Raw genomic sequence first — 18,859 nt, forward strand, 5'->3', positions numbered from 1 at the left:
ATCACAGGGACATTTGAAAGCCCTTAAAGTTTTGGGTGTGGGAGCTGCATGATGCAAGGGAAAGCAAATCTTGCAACAGGTTATGGACTGGATTAGAGAAGGGACTATGGCAGAGGTAGAAGAGAAGAGAGCTTCAGTGATGTCCACACCAGTAAATGGTAAAGGGGTAATTTTAACACAAATTAAGTTGGTACCATCAACACTTACATGGCTACTGCAGATTGTAATGAGTAAATATCTGTTAAGGATAGAAAGTGAAGGTTAAAGCATAAATAAGTGCTCTGCAAGAAAGTCGTTCTAAATTCAAGTTCTAGCAGATCAGTTCTTCTCTGAGGGCTCTGGGGTGGTTTCAAGCTCCGTCACAACTAATGTTTCTATAGAAAACTTAACACTAAGAAGAAACATAAAAGCAAATGGTTCTGATTTATTTATTTATTTATTTAGGCAAGTGCTGGAATTCATCTTTGGGATTTCAGTCTGCATTCACTGGGTAATGGTACTATCTCTCAGATCACTTCTCTGCAGAATCTCAGAAAACAAACTTAGTCACAGACTTCTGGGCTATTTTTTTCTCTTAGGATTTGACATTGGTGAGGAAGTCAAATAAATACAAAGCAATGTGCCAGCGTACTTTGCCATCTGATTGTGCTCACAGGAATATTAAAAACAAAAACTGAAGCCATCTAGCAAAAAAATCTTTTTTTAATAAAGCAAGAAGGGTTTTTTCTTTAATGTGAAACAAAAGATGACATTGAAAAATTAGACCCAGTGAAACAATTTAAAGCAACATCGCTTTTAAAAGATGGTTTTCTAAGACTTACTCTTGACAAACTGAAATGAGCATGAAGGTGTTTGGAAAAAATGCAACTTTGTCTTTATAACTATAAAAGATTAATTATACTAAAAGCATCAAACAGGATGAAAAAGTACATTTAAGTAAATGTCTTGGCTTGCAACTTTAACATTCCATTCACCTGTGAAATAATTTGGTGATTTTCCAATATCATATTATGGATCATTTTAACATTACCAGAACAGTGAACAATGTGCTTTCATTTCATATTATCGCCCAAAGAAGTGAAGCATGAAGCAATGACAAGAAAGAAATGATTCAGAGTTTTTTCCAAGTCTTGGGAGCCCTTGAGTTGAGATTTTCTACTCATTCTCCAGCCTGGAAAAGAGAGGCTGAGCGGGAACTGCACTTCTTTGCAACAGAGACTTCTATAGCTAAAAAGTAAATTGTTACAGTCCAACATCAGATTAAAATAAAACAAAACAAATAAATGCAACCATCAGCATTTCAGTTCTCTAAAATGAAAGAATGGGGTCAAATAACTGTAGGATTGATGGCCTCTTAGCATGACTGTATGGACAAGGTTGAGCAGCACAGAGAGGCTATGTAATTCCATGGCTATGGAAGAATATAGTCTAAATTTCAGGCCTCCTGAGAGTCTCCATGCATTGCTTTTTGTACCTTATATATTTTTGTTTATATACACATTCTTTTTCATTCAAGTCCTTTTTCATGCCACTAAAATCTGTATAATTTTGGACCACTTTCAACCATTCTGTTAATGTTAAATCAGTAAGGAATCGTGCCTTCTTTTCTTTAAAGTGAAAGTTCTAAACAAATCAAAGTTTGGAAAGACTGTCTAAACTATAGTTTTAGCAAGTAAATAAAACTACACACAATTCCATTGTCATTTTCCCATTTCACAGTTCAAGAAATTTAGAACTCCAGTGACTCAGAAGATGATTCCCAGGGCAGCCTGGCAGTGAGCAGGAGGAGAAAACAGATTGATTCGAGGAGACCCCTTTCCATGTCTTTCCCTTTTACACGACATTTGTTTTCTCAGCTGCCTTTATCATCTGACATTCCACATAGTGAATTATTTGTTCATTGTTTGTCCCAGAATGTGAGCTTCTTGACAGGTAGAACTTGATCTAATGTTCACTGCTGTGTGCCCAGAACTTGCAGCAATGCCTGGAATGTAGTGGTTGCTCAATTATTTTGATACAATCATGAATTCGCTACATAGTTAGGTGTACGGGGCAATCCTGTAGTGATTCTGAAGAAACTGAGACTTGGAGAGCCTCACAGTGGTAACTGGCAGCACTGGGTTTATCTCTGTCTAAACGTTTTCCCCCAGTACAGAAGCCCATCTCCCATTCTTCAGACTAAGAAGTTAACTGTAAATTTCAAGATGCTCACCTTCTACTAAACATGTATCCTTTACCCAGGGGGTTGCTATAGCACCTACAACAAATGCCCCCAAATTATCATCATGTATATGCCATCACAAAGAACTAGAGACTTGGGGTCCAGTTTCTGTCCAGACACTGATTTTGCTCATAATTTTACTGATAATCCCTTGCTGATAATCCATTTACTGATAATTACCTGTTAGTCCTATATGTATTAATTAGATAAGCTCTGAAAGGTGCTCAGCAAAATGATTTTTAGAAATCATTCATGCTTTCCCCTGACTGTAACTTCAAATATGTTTTACCTTAATCTCAGATTGATCTATCTTTGGCAGTAGTTCTTGGTCCTAGCTTTAATTTTCTATGACTCTTATACTCCCTTTCTGGAACACTCTGTCTCAGTTGATTGATGAGAGGCAAACCTAGCTCACTTAAGAGAGCTTGGATATTTTGAAAGAAGCTTCACTCTTTATCAGGGAATGAAAATTAAAACACCCACTAGGCTGACAAAAATTAACCTGTTTGACTAGTATGGAATATTATGAATGCTCATACAGTGTTAGGAGGGATGTCCTCTGAGCAATCATTTAGGGGGATGACTTGGCCATCTCTAGTTAAGGAAAAGATGTACAATTCCTGAAATTCAGTAATTCCACATCTACTAAGATCTTCTAGAGAAACTCCCACATTCAGGTAAATGTGTACAAGGTAATTCATTCCAGGGAAAACTGGAAATAGCCTAAATGTCTCTAAAGTGGCAGAATGGATAAATACACTGTAATATGTAAAAATATGATAGAATAAGAAAATAGTATGGGATGCCATTTGTGTGCAATTGTGAACATACAAAATAATATCATATCATACATATTGGGACATTTGTGTATAGCAAAAGTATGAAAAAATACACAGAAAGAACATACCAATTTCAGTATAGCAATAACCTCTGACAAACGAGGGGAGGGAAAGGAAGCTGAGGTAGACATAGAACATCAAATTCTGTATCATTTCAATTCCTTTTAAAAAACAGAAACAAGGGGGTTGCCTGGGTGGCTCAGTGGGTTAAAGCCTCTGCCTTCAGCCTGGGTCATGATCCCAGGATCCTGGGATGGAGCCCCACTTTGGGCTCTCTGCTCAGCAGGGAACTTACTTTCCTCTCTCTCCCCCCGCCTGCCTCTCGGCCTACTTGTGATCTCTATCTCTCAAATAAATAAATAAAATATTTAAAAAAAAAACAAACAGAAACAAATATGGCATTTGTTGTATACAAATGGTATACATGTAAGTATTTGGTATTTATCCTCTCTTTCTCTATGTTTAGAACGCATTTCAAAATATTTTTAAAAAGAAACATGCATTCTGTTAACATAGTCAAAATACATATAACATCTTAGAATTTTGGTTTACCAGCTTTTAAAGTTCAGATTCATTTACTTTTCTTGATTGAGGCAAATCTACATTATTTCAAAACAAAACCTCATTGAGATATTGATAGGGACAATTTGAATATACGAACGTACACATCTTTTTAGCAAGGTGCTTATTATCTGGTGATGAGGTTATAGTTTCCACCCCAAAACTCAGCTGCTCCCTAAGGAACTACTGAGATCCATTTTCTGATAATGGTTTTTCCTTTTGGAGATTGGGTAGTGATTCCTGGTCTCCCCATTAAGGCTCAACAAGGGATAACTATTCACTTCGTGACTAGGGGGAAGGTTGACCGTTAATTGGTCTATTGTTTAAGTAGATATTGCCTCACTTTGTCACAAAGTACTGCTTAGGGGTGCCTGGGTGGCTCAGTCATTAAGCTTCTGCCTGGGAATCAGGTCATGATCCCAGGGTCCTGGTATGGAGCCCCGCATCACATTAGGCTCACACTTGGCAGCCTGCTTCTCCCTCTCCCACTCCCCCTGCTTGTGTTCCCTCTCTCACTGTGTGTCTCTCTGCCAAATAAATAAATAAAATCTTTAAAAAAAAAAAAAAAAGTACTGCTTAAACATTTTTTTTTTAAAGATTTTATTTATTTGACAGAGAGAGAGACCACAAGTAGGCAGAGAGAGGCAGAGAGAGGAAGGGAAGCAGGCTCCCTGCCTAGCAGAGAGCCCGATGTGGGGCTCGATCCTAGGACCCTGGGATCATGACCTGAGCTGAAGGCAGAGGCTTTAACCTACTAAGCCACCCAGGTGCCCCTGTTTAAACATTTTGATGGGGTCTCTTGGTTTTAAACCCTCTCCAATTTACTTTATTGTGCTTTGTGTTGGTAGCTAACCAGCTGCTAAACTCAGTCACTCAGCTTGCTGAGAGTTAACTTCACATCTGGATCTGGTCAGCCGGAGGCCAAGGGTAAAAGCCAATAGTGAACCAAGGAACACGACTGCAAGGAAGGCAGATACCGGCAATGCCTGGCTTTTGCCGCACTATAAATACAACTGTCATGTCAAACTCGACAGATAAACAAATCAGAACCAACGAGTTCTACCTCAACCTCCTCCGCATCTACTAATGGATCTTTCCTCTGTTTCCCATACCCTCTTAATACAAACATTTTCAGTCACTTAGATTCAAAACCTCAACCTTTTTTGATTCCTCTAGAATCATTCCTCAGCATCCAATTCCTGAGACTGGTGGTTCTTTCTGAGTATCTCTTGTGTCTGTGAATGTCTCTTCCTTCTCTCTTTTTTTAAAAACTGTTTTCAAAAAGATTTTTTATTTGTTTATGGGACAGGGAAAGAAGGGGCACAAGCAGGGGTGTGGCAGGCAGAGGGAGAGAGAGAGAAGCCTGCTCCCCATTGAGTAGGGAGCCCAGTGTGGGCCCAGCTCCATCCCAGGACCCCAAGATTATGACCTGAGCTGAAGGCAGACGCTTAACTGATTGAGCCACCCAGGCACCCCACTTCTTTCTTCTTTGCTCTCATCCTTACCACTGCCACCCAGGTTCAAGCTCTTACCTGGGCTTCTTTAAATTCCATAGTTTTTAAAAATACTTTTTATTTTCATTTTCATTTAATTTTTTAAAAATTTATTTGAGAGGGCGCCTGGGTGGCTCAGTGGGTTAAGCCGCTGCCTTCGGCTCAGGTCATGATCTCAGGGTCCTGGGATCGAGTCCTGCATTGGGCTCTCTGCTCAGCAGGGGGCCTGCTTCCCTTCCCCTCTCTCTGCCTGCCTCTCTGCCTACTGTGATCTCTCTCTGTCAAATAAATAAATAAAATCTTTAAAAAAATTTTTTATTTGAGAGAGAGAGAGTACATGCACTTGAGCGTGCAGTGGGGAGGGACAGAGCTGGAGAGGGAGACAGAATACTTCAAGCAGACTCCACACGGAGAGCAGAGCCAGATGAGGGACTCTTACCTCAAGAACCCAAGATTGTGACCTGAGCCAGAAGCACGGGTTGGCCACCCAATCAACTAAGCCACCCAGGGGTCCCAAGTAGTTTTTTAATGAATTTAAATTGCTTTCGCTTGGAGAGTGAATTCTACAATCTCTTGAGAGAACTGAGAACATTCCAGGAGGTAAAAATTAAACAAAAATAGGAAAGAGTTGGGAATTTATCTTTTTCAAACTACAATGTTAATTCTCAGTGTTGTTTAAAACGGGGTGGGTCAAGCTCTTCTAAGTCTGGAGTTTATATCTTATCAGAAAAGCTGTACCTTAGAATAAACCTGAGGTTGAAAAATACTGCGTAGAAATTGTGCAAGTTGCTCTTTGAAAAAGAAAGCACTTAGCCGGAGCTGCCATAGAGAGGACTCCTCCGTTTGGTGGAGTCTTCTTCATTCGGCAACAAAACCTTTGATCTAAACTTTGAAAATCTGTCCCCAGGTCACAGGCTTCCCTTTCCAAGATCACCAAAGATGTGCCTAGAATTCCAGACTTCCAACGGGCCAGAAGACCTGAGCTCACTTTGATTTTATTTTTGATTTTTTGCATTAATTTCTTTGTAAACACGTTTATAAATAACTCTTAAATCTGAAATGATTTTTGCATTCTTCATTTTATTTTAGCATTAATTTTTTTTCTAGTTCTTCTATGTAAGCTAGTGCACCTCTGCGATAATATAATTTTCAATAGAATTTAGCTAACGCTGGGTATCTTATCTAAGTTAGGGTCTTGGTCAGTTTTATAGTTCTTGGTCTCAAAATTAAGTTTCAGAATTTCACTCATGTTTATTTCCCTTGATTAGGTTGTTCAGCCCCTTAAAAAATCTCCAGGATCAGAGGCGCCTGGGTGGCTCAATTGGTTGAGCACCCCACTCTTGCTGTCAGCTCAGGTCATGATATCAGGATCATGAGATCCTGCCTGCATGGAGCCCCACGCTGAGCCCCGAAACAGCTCGGCAGGAATCTGCTTACCCTCTTCCTCTCCCTCTGTCCCTCTGCACCCTGCTAGCATGCTCTCTCTCTCTCTCTCTCTCTCTCTCTCTCTCTCTTTCTCTCTCTCTCTCTAAGATAAATAAATAAATCTTGGGGCATCTGGGTGGCTCAGCTGGTTAAGCAACTGCCTGAGCTCAGGTCATGATCCTGGGTCCCAGGGACTGAGCCCCCGTCAGGTTCCCTGAATCTGCTTCTCCCTCACCCTTTAACCCCACCCTGCTCGCTCTCTCAAATAAATAAACAAAATCTTTTAAATCAATCAATCTTTAAAAAAAAATCCCCAGTATCTAGTGTCCAAAGGCCACAGAGAGAAGAGGTCATATTTCCCCATGGATCCTCCTGCGCCTGTGTAATCTTACACCAGACAGGCACTGATTCTTCGCCCATGATGCTTCTTCTGTCAGGCTTCGTTGATAAAAGAGTCCTATTTTCGGACTTTTTTTCAAAATAAAAAGGTAGGAGAAGAGGTAATATATAAAATGTAAAATTATTATTTCTGGATAGTCTTCATTTCTTCCTCAAAGAGTTCTTGGGTCTCCATGTCTTGGAACTCTTAAATCATCTGTTGTTATGGTTAAACTGCTTTCTAGTTTTCTCATTGCTTATAAACCCAGTGCCTTGCATATGGTAGAGACCTAGTACACATTCGTCAAATCAACAAGTCATTAACTCCAATCTCAATTCTCTCCAAAATTAATTTCCTGGTACACCTTCAAACTGGGTTCTGAGATCAATTTCCTGCCTCTATCTGACCCTTTGATGCCAATACGCTGTGTCATGGAGGAGAAATTCAGTAACACTGCGTATCTGGTGAATGGTCAGTGTTCAAGCACAATCTGGTTGCACCAGAGAGCTAAACCTTGGTAGCTTACCTGCATGAAAAGTAACAAGTACCTGCATAGCAGTATCTACCTCCCTAAAAAAGAACAGAACGGCAGCACAACAGAATTGCATATAACATCCGAATGAAATCCAGAAAGAGAGGTAACTGACATTCCTGAGAAGGAAAAACACCTTGAGGCCCGTGGAAAGTCACTTACATTCTCTCGGTGCAAGGTTGTTCGTTCCTACCAGCCAACCTGTTCAACTTCCAGAAAGAGGAAGCAAAATGAAGCAAGCGAGGTGATGGATTTGCCTTGTGCAGGAGCTGCCCATTGTGGACCGGACCACGTGGCGAGCTTGACTCCAGCAAGGGAAAAACTCTGTAGAAGTCGCTAGCCATCATGCAGGGCCCTCCAGCTCCAGGATCTACAACAAGGGCCAAAAGTTCCATCAGCACATTCTAATCACTCTACTGTCTAGAAGCCAAGGCAAAGGAGAAGGGCCAGGAAAAACAGAAGCTATGTAAAGGAAGGTAGAAGAATGGCAGATTATGTCTAAGAATAGAAAAAGGAAAGTCCTGTGGCTCACAGACAGCTTGGAGAGTACAGCATCAACAGCCCATCTATCCTGGGCAGAGCGTGATGCTGGTTCCCACTCACTAGCTTAGGAGAAGAGAGCTTCCATGGAATTCTCTGGGCCATGTCGTTCCTTACCGGTAGCTACCAAATGATTAAGCAAGGCTGTACGTAGTAGGGAAGAATCTAGAAGGAGTGATGAAAATGATCACCTGGGAGAGAGGAAGAAGCCAGGAGGGGCTTAAAGAGCATCCGTTGGCTTCTTGGCGCGGAGGCGGGAGAGCTGGGAACAGGGTGAAATTGTGCCCTGGAGAAAGTATATGAGAGAGGAGCCCCGGTGAGATGCAGGAAGGAAGGGCGTGCCCTCTGCCCAGAGCTGGGATAGCTGGGGCTCCACCTGCCTTCTGTTCCATTCTCCTCCTTGTGCATCATCTCTTTCTGCAGTTGCCAGACTTTTTTCTCTGGTTCAGTTCTTCTGCATATTCGACAATTTTTCTTTCTTTCTTTTTTAAAAGATGTTATTTATTATTTCTTTGTTTATTTATTTATGTATTTATTTATTTGAGAGCGATTGAGAGCATGCCCAGGAATAGGAGCAGAGGGAGAGGGAGAAGCAGACCCCCCCTCTGAGCAAGGAGTCCAATGAGGGCTCAATCCCAGGACCCTGGGAACATGACCTGAGCTGAGGCAGACACTTAACCAACTGAGCCACCCAGGCACCCCATTCTTACCCTAATTTTTTTGCATTCTGTCATTGCAAAAGTCCAGCTGGGTCCAAAATAATGTAAGTAAAGTAATAAAGGTGGGATGGGAAAGTCATTCTATTCTCCCCAGGCGATAATGTGATACTCTCAAAAACCTTGTTTACATGTTATTTCACAAAAGGGTGGTTCAAAACTAAATAACTGAATGAAGAAGGCAATAGAAGGGGATTTTAGAAAAAAAGAGTTCATTTTTATCACCTAAATATATCCTTATATTTACTAAAACTCATGTCCTTTTTCATGTTGAACTTCATTAAGGTAGCAAAGTAGTATTCAGAACAGAGAAATATGTCTTATTGTCCTAAAAGTTGCCTGTCCAGTTTTGCTGCTTTTAAAAGTTGCAGAGAATCACACTCTGTTAGTTCAAATACTTCCTTTTATGCTGAATAAATAAACTTGCTTCCAAGTCAGGATGAGCAGATAGTTCCAAACACTAAACACTTCACGGCATTCAGTGTGAAAGTCTTGAATGTGATTTCTAAAATGAGTGGTTAGAACATTCTGAACCTTTAAAAAAAAAAGCGGGGGGGGGGCACAAATTCATCATGTAGTTTTTGGTCCAAGTGATATTCATGTGTATATAATATTCTCTATTTTTTTATGTTCATTTACATATACCTTGTTATGTCACTTAGTAAAATAACAAAGTTTGATTCAGTAAAGTGTCACTGGGGCATCCAGAATTCAGCCAGGGCATCAGGTAACCAGGCCTGGGAGGAGATAGGATGAAGCTCAGAGACTTCAAACATCACCCCTTTCACACACTGGCTGGAGGGCAATCCTGAATTCCACAGAGGGGAGCACTCTATGTAAAAGGTTGTGATGCACCCTTGGCTCTCAAAGGCCTTAGGCTTCTTCCACTTGTTTTATGGAGGAGTAAACTGAGGCAAAGGTGTCTGGAAGATTAGTAACCATTCTTGGTTTTATGCTTTTTCTGCCTGACAGAAATTTCTCTTAGTGAGCAAAAGAAGGGAATCAGATAGGCTAAGAACCTTGCCGAAGGTCATTCAGGGCTTTGATCCAAGTTCTAAATGTTGTTGGCTTGGAGATTCACCTGGAACATTCCTGACTAATGACTGGGAGGCAAAGGTCTCCTCTAGAATTAAGTGCTGCCTCTCCAGAGAAATTTTCCTGCCAAAGCGTTGCATTTTAGCTTTATTTTTTAAAAATTAATTGCTATAATAATAATAATAATAATTATTATTATTATTATTATTATTATTATTATTTTTAGCTTGGAAGAGGAGGAGAAAGACTAAAGAGTGAATTGAACTTCCCCCCCACCCCAGGGTCAAGGCATGGATCTGGGGTGTAAAGAGGCTAACAATATAGCACTTGGCTCTTGGCTTAAATGGGTTTTATTGATCATGAAGAGCCTCCCGCCTGTTAAATCATTTTCTGTTATGCACTAGAGCTGGGAAGAACAGTGTCTCAGCGGCCCTCTGTATGGTCCTGGGCAGTCTCCTCCTTCACTCTTCCATTATTTCCTAGTAGCCAAATAAGGCCCATGGATTTTATTTAGCTCATACTCTGCAGACCTGTACATAGTTTGTAAATAATTGAATTAGTTGCCAACATATAAAAAAATAACTAGTTATGGGTTTTCCCTTCTCCTTAAAAAAAAAAAAAAGGCCAAAGCTGTCCAGTGGGGGCCACATTCTCACGGAGCAGCAATGGCTGGGAGTGGTTGGCGACTGCCTATTTCTGTGGGACACGTACCCCCATTCAGCCAGAACCCACAGGCCCTGCTACCCCCCTGGGCTGCATGCCCAGCCTTGCCCTGGCTCGCCACCTTATCGGCACAAATGTCTATTGAGAACCCGGTGCTGCAGCTTTTTCTGACCCACCTATGCATTCAGACTCCCCCCCCCCCCCTGCAGAGTTCTGCCCCATCTCTCAAAGCCCTGCTGTCTCCTAGCTGGCTGGCATCAACATGCTGGACAGTCTTACCTGCCGATCAGCGCACAGCTTTAAATCTTACGCTCTCAAATGACGCTTGTTCATCCTCATAGGGTTTTCTGGACCTAGCAGAAAGAGTACAGTGCGGTGAATTTTAGATCAGGTGACAGGCCAGGTGGAGAGAGACTTTTGTGCAGGAGATCTGGCTATTGTGCCAGCCTCGGGCATGTGGGGGTAGGCGGTGGGGTGCCATCCCTTCTTGAGAGCAGGACCCACCCAGTATTTGAGAACTATGATTAGGGGGAAGGGTAGTGGAGGGGTTATACCCCTCCCCGGGGCCACCTCAGGAAAGGAGAGAAGGGCTCCCCAGCCCCACATCTACTTCCCACAGTCCCCTTCAAGGAACTGCAATCAGGGCCTCCTTCTGGGGCCAGGCCAGCCTGGACCGGAGATCAGCTAGTGAGGAGCCTGTCAGAATCACCTGTGACTCTGGCAGGGCACCAGGTCTCCTGGCAAATGACCAGGCACTGCTGAGGGAAATTCTCCCTTGCCCTGCAAGGGATAGCTCCAAGGTCAAACAAGGCTGGAGGGCTGCCAAGGTGAGGACAGGCATGAGCTCCCACAGCCCCGAGAGAAAGGGGGCTCTTTAACTTACATTTTCCCCCACTGCCTTGTCCCCGCCTTCATGACTGGCCCTCTGTAGTTTCTGTACTATGATCCCCAGCCCAGCAGCTGGTTTAGTTCCTACAGCTTTTTCTTCTCCTTCTCCAAACATCTAGCTTTAGGAAGTACTTAACAAGTCTTGTGTTTAAACAAGAACGCAGCTGGGGTCTGGGAACCCGAAGGAATAATAGGCAGGGAGCAATGACCTTTCTCACTGTCCCTCAGTCTTAGTTCACAGCCCAGAAGTTACTGTATGAAAAAACACACTGCAAGGGACTGCGAGAGAAGGAAGAAGAGGAAAGAGAGAGAGACAGCAAACACGGATTTTGGAAATATGTTCTTAGAGCTAACATGTCCCTGGCAAACCTCTCTGATTTCCCTAGGCTGCGGGCACAGGAAATTCACAGAGCTGTGTGTCAGCTTATATCATAGATTATCGCTCTGCACTCAGGGATTCACAGTCAGATTTAGATCTCGGAGAAAAAAAACTGTGATAGGAAAACTGAGAGCATGGACCTCAATGCTTTAAAATAAAACTGATGACTTGCGTAAGTGTGACCGTTTTGATTCCATGGAAATTACTGGGCATCAGAAATGACTGGCATGACGTCAGAGCGTATTTATTGAGCAGCCGAAAGGTGCATGACTTCTGTTCTCCAGGAATTCATATGAAGTCTCACTGGCTTCAGAAAGCATGGCTTTCGGAAAGGATTAATAAGAAAATAAATGTTAACCAAGCAGACACAACAGCATAGTAACAAGGACACATCTTAGCAAAAACCAGCGTTAAGAGTTTTTTAGGACAGAGAGAAAGTAAGTTCCTTCAGGGAAGGTTTTGCTGAAGTTGGCTTTTGCAGTGTTTTACTGTCCGCACAATGTCAACCCAGTGTTTGGCCAGACAGGAACTGGGTCTCGTTGCTAGCATCTAGAACATGTTGACAAAGAGTGTGTGTGCTCGTTGAATGAATGAATGAGGAAATGAATGAATTCAGGGAGAGAAAGCAAATAGTCCCACTGTTTTCAGGCATTCCGCTGAGGCACACTCCCCAGCAGAAGTAGGGAATGGCCAGAGTCACCAGCCCTCCCTGGAGCTGCCAAGCCCTCACTCTTGGGGAGGCGCCCTCCCGGGAGCAAGACTGGAATAACAATTACACTACTTGGAGCTGTGTGACTGGGCAAGTCTGCGTGTCCCTCGAGCCACTGTGCCATCATCCGCCAAGCAATACCTATTTCACAGGATTGTGGGAACTTTAAAGAAGAAAACATGGAACAGCTCTTAGTAAAACGCTAAAAGGAATATAGTAAATGGACCCTGGTTTCGTACAATTCAGTCTAATTTGCATGGAAGAAAATTGCCCACTTATCTGTCTTTTCTAAAATTTAAAAAAAAAAACTGTTCTTTTTAATTGGAAAGAAAAGGGCCAAATAAAGTTTGTTTATAGGTAAAGGGAAGTTTCTGGGGACACATCTAGCATGGCCAGCCAAGAGAATCATTACAGAAGGACTTACAGTCTCTCCCCAGGGGCTCCCGCTTCTCAGAGCAGGCCAAGGGCCACTGCGCCACACAGCGAGAGCGACAGGGTGAGCAGGTGAGTCAGGGTGGACAGGGCCAGTTCTGTGGTGAATGTGGAGTGGCGTTTGCCTGGCAGCTGGTCCGTAAACCACAGTACCCTACAAGCTGCGGCTGTCCCCGACCTTCTGCTTTGCTGGAAGCTGGCCACGTGGGTGGCTTGTTTTAGTGTAATGAACTTATCAGTGAGAAGCTATTTAAGTGGACAGGTTCGAAATGAGAACATACAAAGTCCAGGTAGAGGAGAGACATAGGTCTCTCCTCTATGAACTGCCCCTTCAAACCACCATCAAGTCTTCACTGTGAGCAACGGCCATCTAAGTATCCACCATCTTGCTGTCCCTGGAGGATAAGAATGACATCAGCTTATAAGGTTACAGTGAGGATTACCTGTGATAATGTATGGTAAACCCTTAGCAGGGTGAGTAGCACACATGGGCACTCAAAGATTATTAGTGCTAATGGAGCTTATAAAATGTCACAAGGTAATTGTATCAGTTTGGGGTTTTCCAGAGAAACAAAGCCAGTAGGAGTGTGTATATATATATATATACACACAGGGAAAGATTTATTTTAAGGAATTTGCTTATGTGAGGAAAGCTGGCAAGTCCAAACTTGGCAGGGTGTGCTGGCAGCGTGGAGACCGAGGGAAGAGCTGATGTTGCAGGGTCCCTGTCTATCCATACCTTCAACCGACTAGATGAGGCTCTCCCACATCATAGAGGGCAATCTGCTCTACTTGAGGCCACCGTTCCAATTTTAGTATATGTGCTGCCGAAGCGAGCACGAGGCCACCGATTTAAAAGTTAATGTCATCCAAAAACACTCTCACAGAAACATCCAGAATAATGTTTGACCAAATATCTGGCACTGTGGCCCAGCCAAGTACACACATAAAATTAACTATCACCAAAGACTTTACTAGCCCTATTTTAAAGATAAGAAGCCTAAGGGTCTGAGAGGTTAGGATCATTATACCCAGGTAGCAATTTCAAAAGCTAAGATTCATGGGCTGGGGTAAGTGAGGGCCCAGCACAGTGCCTGGCTCACCACAGTCCCTCAGGGTTTGCTGAATGCATTTATGTCTCTGAGTCCCCGTTCTTATCCTGACACTGGATCCTCAAGAGATAGGACACGGGGAAAGATGATTTTTCTTGAGGAAGAGACAGGAGGGAAAAGAAGGAAATGGGGAGGTTGTTTGGCAGACTTCGGGAAATGCTACCGAGTTGTGGAGGGAGATGAAATGGAGGTGGGGACCTGAGTAGTGGCTCTTAGTAAGGTTCTGGGGGAAAACATAGGAAGAGAGGCAAAGTGACAAGGACAGACCTGTGCCCTGAACTCAGGGCACTTGTTCGAGGCTCCTCCAGACCAGGTGGCCAGAGTCAGGCTGAGTAGGTGAAATGTGAGACCTCAAACAAGAAAGAGGCTGCCTAGAAGTGGAAGTATCCGAGGCAGCATCTGGGGAGAAGACCAAGGCCTGAGGTGGGCAGGAGATGACAAGGCCCAGAGGGGACAGATTTTGGAGGCTGGGCAGCTTGGATTTCCTTCTAGAGGAGATGGGAAGCCATGGTGGGGGTGGGGGGTCAGTCAGGAATGACATTATCTGGTCACCCTACTTGTCAGGGAGCTGAGAGTCAGTCTCTTCAGATTTTATTGCTCTCTGAAGATCCGGGTTTATAGCAGCTGCCCTTGAACCTGAAAACAGGTTCTTCACAAATAAATACTTGAAAAGTTACTCAATTTAAAGTCTAAATATTAAAAGAGGAAGACTCTTCCCAACCCCCTGTGGCATTCTTCTGCTTCCTGCTTCCCTCTGGCTTCTGAAGGCTCATGAGGGAGTGGAGGGCACAGAACTTCTGGGATTTCTTCAGTCCTCGACTGCCCACCACTCCATGGGGTTGGGGCTGGGCTCTGGGTGTGATAGTGGCCAAGAGGATTGCTGGTCCAGGACAAATGACAGAAGCGAAAAAGAAAGAAGTGGCTGGACCTTCTGGGGAGGGAGCAACGTAGGGCTGAAATCAGAACTGTCAATTTAAAAACTTAAAAACCCCACAACCGAAGCCAACCCTGTGTCTGGGGAGTAGAGACTGGCAAGTCGAATTGATTTCACTAACGCAATGCCAAGTAAGGCTGTAGGAAGCAAATTGGAGATAAATGTGCGTGAAGGAGAAACAGAGGCACCCCATTGTTTAGAGTTCCCTGGGGACAGAATGGAGTCCTTCCCATCTAAAAAGAACCACTTGATTTAGCCCTTCAAACCCAGGATCACTGAAGGAAAAAAGACTCAACACCAAAATAAGAACATACGAGGGAACTATAGCATTCAACTTCAAAGGGGCTGCATGTGGAGTTTCTCCTTCCATAGAAAGCCCATGGGTTCCTGAGTGAAGAGAAGAGCTGAGTCTGAACTGCCTTTGGCTGTGATCCCGGTGAAGTACACAACGTATGCCAGCTCCATTTCCCTTGTCTATAAATTCCCCTCTGCTGCTTGGGGACCTCCTAGGGTAGTGCGGTCAAAGTCCGGTGGGCCACTCCACTCTGGGTTTAAGATGCAAGCGTGGAGAAGCAGCCCTCCTGCTCAGCTTCACAAGTTGAGCTCTGGCAGAAGACCCTGACCTTTTGAGAGGAGGACAGTGGGCAGATTCCCAGGATGGGGGGGGTGCCTGGGGGAGAACCCACTTTATGAGGCTTCCTCAGTCAGCAGCTGCTGCCAGGAAGTAAGAAACCCCACTAAAAATAAACGAAATCCTGGCCCGCAGAACTGGAGTCCTTCAGACACCAGATTGAGAGGATTTCCCTTTGAAACTTAACGAAATTTAGCTGAAGGCAGATTAAAAAAAAAAAAAAAACAAACAAAAAAAAAACGTATTACCCCCAACAGGGGGATGGTGAGTATAAATTTAATTAAGATACATCCCACTTCCTTTCATGGGGCTGCGTGAAATATCTTAATAAGAAATGCTCTAAAATTCTTACGAGGGGTATAGAGCTGTTAAGGGGGGGGGGGGATCCTGGTAAACGACCTCCCTGGATGCGCTGGAGGACTCAGTCATTGAATTGGACCTGACCTCAGAGCACGGGGTGCTCCGCCTGCAGAGGGCTCTGCCTTTGACCCTCACAGTAACTCCATGAACTCCGCGGTTTTTCTTCCCTCATTTCGTGGAAGAAGAAACAAAAGCTCAGACAAGTGTCCAAGGTCAACTACTTAAATGTAGAGCCAGGACAAAAATTTGATTCTACTTACTGCTCACTCTGCTCTTTCATCACACCAATGTCAAAAATACAGGTTCCTGAGGCATGTGGGTGGCTCAGTCGGTTAAATGTCTGCCTTCAGCTCAGGTCATGATCTCAGGGTCCTGGGATCGAGTCTCTCCTGTCAGGGGCTCCTGCTCAGCAGGGAGCCTGCTTCTCCCTCTCCCTCTCCCCCTGGTTGTGTGCGCTCTCTCTCAAATAGATAAATAAAATCTTTAAAAAAAAAAAAATACAGGTTTCATGGCCCTAAATCCCAAAAACTGATGTGGCCAGAATTTTTTTTTTAAGTGCTGGGTCACTTGTAGAGTCCCTACACTAGAGAGTACAGTGTATATTAACTTTGATTTTTGCAAATGAACAGAAATGGGCAGCTTAAAAAAAAAAGTTCCACTTTGAAAGGGCATGAGACAGAAAGGCTGCTTCTGATGAGGAAGATCTCCTGGAGCACTCAGGTAAACACGGTGTCAGTCGGCACACATCGCATGAAGACCGCTAATGTCGTAAGCAGTGTGCTGGAGGCTGACCACTGTTCTGAGCGTGTTCACACACACTTCGATTTAAGCCTCACAACTGCCCTTCCAGATTAGACAATCTGCATTTTACAGATGAGAACCCTGAAGCACAGAGTCACTTAGCTGAGGCCAACTATGTGTTCAAGGTGGTCCCACTAAATGAAAGCGCTAATTCACCAACTGGCTAAAGGACTCCGGAGGACCCAGGAAAATGATAAGCTGCCAGGAGGTGAGGGGCAGGGCAGGGCAGGGCTTCTGGGTCCTGAGTCGAGAAAGACCTGAGGTACCTGCACACCTGTGGCTGCATCCTTCACTTCATCCCAAGAGCCAAGGCAGCCTCACCTCACCGCTGTCTCATGCTCATCCTCCCACAACGCTCTGCGTCCTATGACCATTGGTTTCTTCCAGAGCCTTCACACCATTGACTCTGGGCCCCTTTCCTTTTTTGTCCTTAAACTTTTCTTCTACTGGGACTCCCTCAGTTATCTGTGACTAAGACCCATCATGCTCTCCCTTTAATAGCCTCTCCCCTCAGCGGCTTGTGCCCTGTATCTCCTACAACTGATCTCATGCCTCACCACCCCCCCTCCCCGGACTGTCTGTCTTTCCAGTGGTCACCACTTTGGTTGATGACATCAGCATCCATTTGGCTCCCTAGACCAGAGATCTAGGCATCATTCTTGATCCCTCCTTCTCTGTCCCTTTGTCTCCCAATTCACTGCGGAACCTTGCAGACAGTACCGTGTAATCATTCCTCAAATTCCTCCACTTCTCTCCACTGTCACCACCTTCAGCATGGTGCTGTCTGGACCGCTCTCCGCTCTTCTGGTTTTTGTACCCTCCCCTACCTCTCATTCTTTAGTTCAACACAGAGCAGCCACTGTGACCTTTTCAAATGCAAAGCTGGTCCTGCCACTCCCCTGCTTAAAATCCTGCAGTGTCTCTGTATTACTCCTAAGTTAAAGTCTCAAGTTTAAGTCCCATAATATAGGACACAGATCTTTGGTGATATGATCCTGCTCACCTGTGCAGACTCATTTCCCCCTCTCCCTAGAAGCCTCTACCCTGCCACTACTCATTCTAGCCCATCCTCCCTCACCCTTCCACAATCACTCTGGATCTCACCTGCCTAGGACGCCTCCTCTGATGTCTATTACCTGCTTAGACCCAATGCTTACACCTGATCAATGTGTCCCATCACATCATAGTTGTTGCCTAGTCTATAATGCTAACTAAAGCATAGTTCCCACTCCTTGAGAACAGGGACTGTGTTGTAACTCCCTGTGCTAATTCTTCACTCCGTGTCTGGTACTCAGTGGAGGCTCAACAAACATAGGTTGAATGAATAAGTGACCTAGCAAGGCCACAGGGAGTGACCAGAAGCTGATAAGAAAGACTTCGGGGCTCAGAGTACAAAATACTTTCCTCCTTTAGGGGCCAGCCTGATAGCAAACATGGACTAAATAACCAAGAGTTGCTGAACATAGGTATTGTGCTAATCTCCGTGCTAGGTGTTTGCTGTTAATTATTTTCTCTTAACACTCACTGTAATCTTAGAAGATAGATACTGGTTTTGTTTTCATTGAGCAGATGAGGAAACTGAGGCTCAGGTACGTTAAATAACTCACTTAAAGTCCCCCAGTGGTGATGCTAAGATTCCAACCCTGTCTAGACACATAAGGCAACCCTCGTGTTACAATGCAGTTTCACGGTTTCCTTCCCCAGCTGCCTCCACCTACAACTCACCTGGCATCTTTAGAGAGTGGCCTCTGACTTGAGGTGCAGAGCTAACCCGAGGAAATGCCTTGGAAGAAGGACAGATCGCCTTCCAGGGCCGGCCCCCTCATGCTGGAAGCCTGGGTGCCTTTGCTCAGCATCTTCCTGAACTCAATTCTGTCATCTTGGAATCAGAGTTGGGAAGGACCTTTGAAATCATCTTATCCAGTTCTCTCATTTGACACACGGAGGGGCCAGTGGCTTGGCCGTGGCCATGCAGTTTGTGGCAGAGGCAAGGTGGAGTCACTGGGTCCCCTGCTCTCTTGCTGACCTGCCCATGCTTTGCCCTTCTGGTGCCTGATTTTGCTTTTCAGGTCTCTGAGGCAAACAGCCCTCTTAAAACTTCCAACTACAGCTCATTTTGTCAGAGAAGAATTTCAACTTCCTGGATAGCTAGATGTCATGACAACAGTGGGCCAGAACCTGCTGGAACGAGGAAGTTTGGCAGAGCCAG

General features: G+C 44.2%; 1 long non-coding RNA gene across 6 annotated transcripts; it reads right to left on the reverse strand.

Moving 5' to 3' along the window:
- Nucleotides 1-684: 684 nt before the first annotated feature.
- On the reverse strand, nt 685-18,771 carry LOC309861705. Of its 6 annotated transcripts, none has more exons than XR_014310143.1 (4): nt 18,376-18,746; nt 10,684-10,757; nt 6,932-6,996; nt 1,966-1,984 (listed from the first exon to the last, which is right to left on the reverse strand). It is a non-coding gene; the product is annotated as an uncharacterized lncRNA (long non-coding RNA). The 6 variants fall into 6 exon arrangements; XR_014310145.1 differs by lacking the exon at nt 1,966-1,984 and adding an exon at nt 8,182-8,276 and having other exon boundaries at nt 6,788-6,996; XR_014310146.1 differs by lacking the exons at nt 1,966-1,984; nt 18,376-18,746 and adding exons at nt 8,182-8,276; nt 11,288-11,385 and having other exon boundaries at nt 6,788-6,996.
- Between the last annotated feature and the right edge of the window lie 88 nt (nt 18,772-18,859).

This window comes from Mustela nivalis, assembly GCF_964662115.1.
Source record: "Mustela nivalis genome assembly, chromosome: 3".
Taxonomy (NCBI): Eukaryota; Metazoa; Chordata; class Mammalia; order Carnivora; family Mustelidae; genus Mustela; species Mustela nivalis.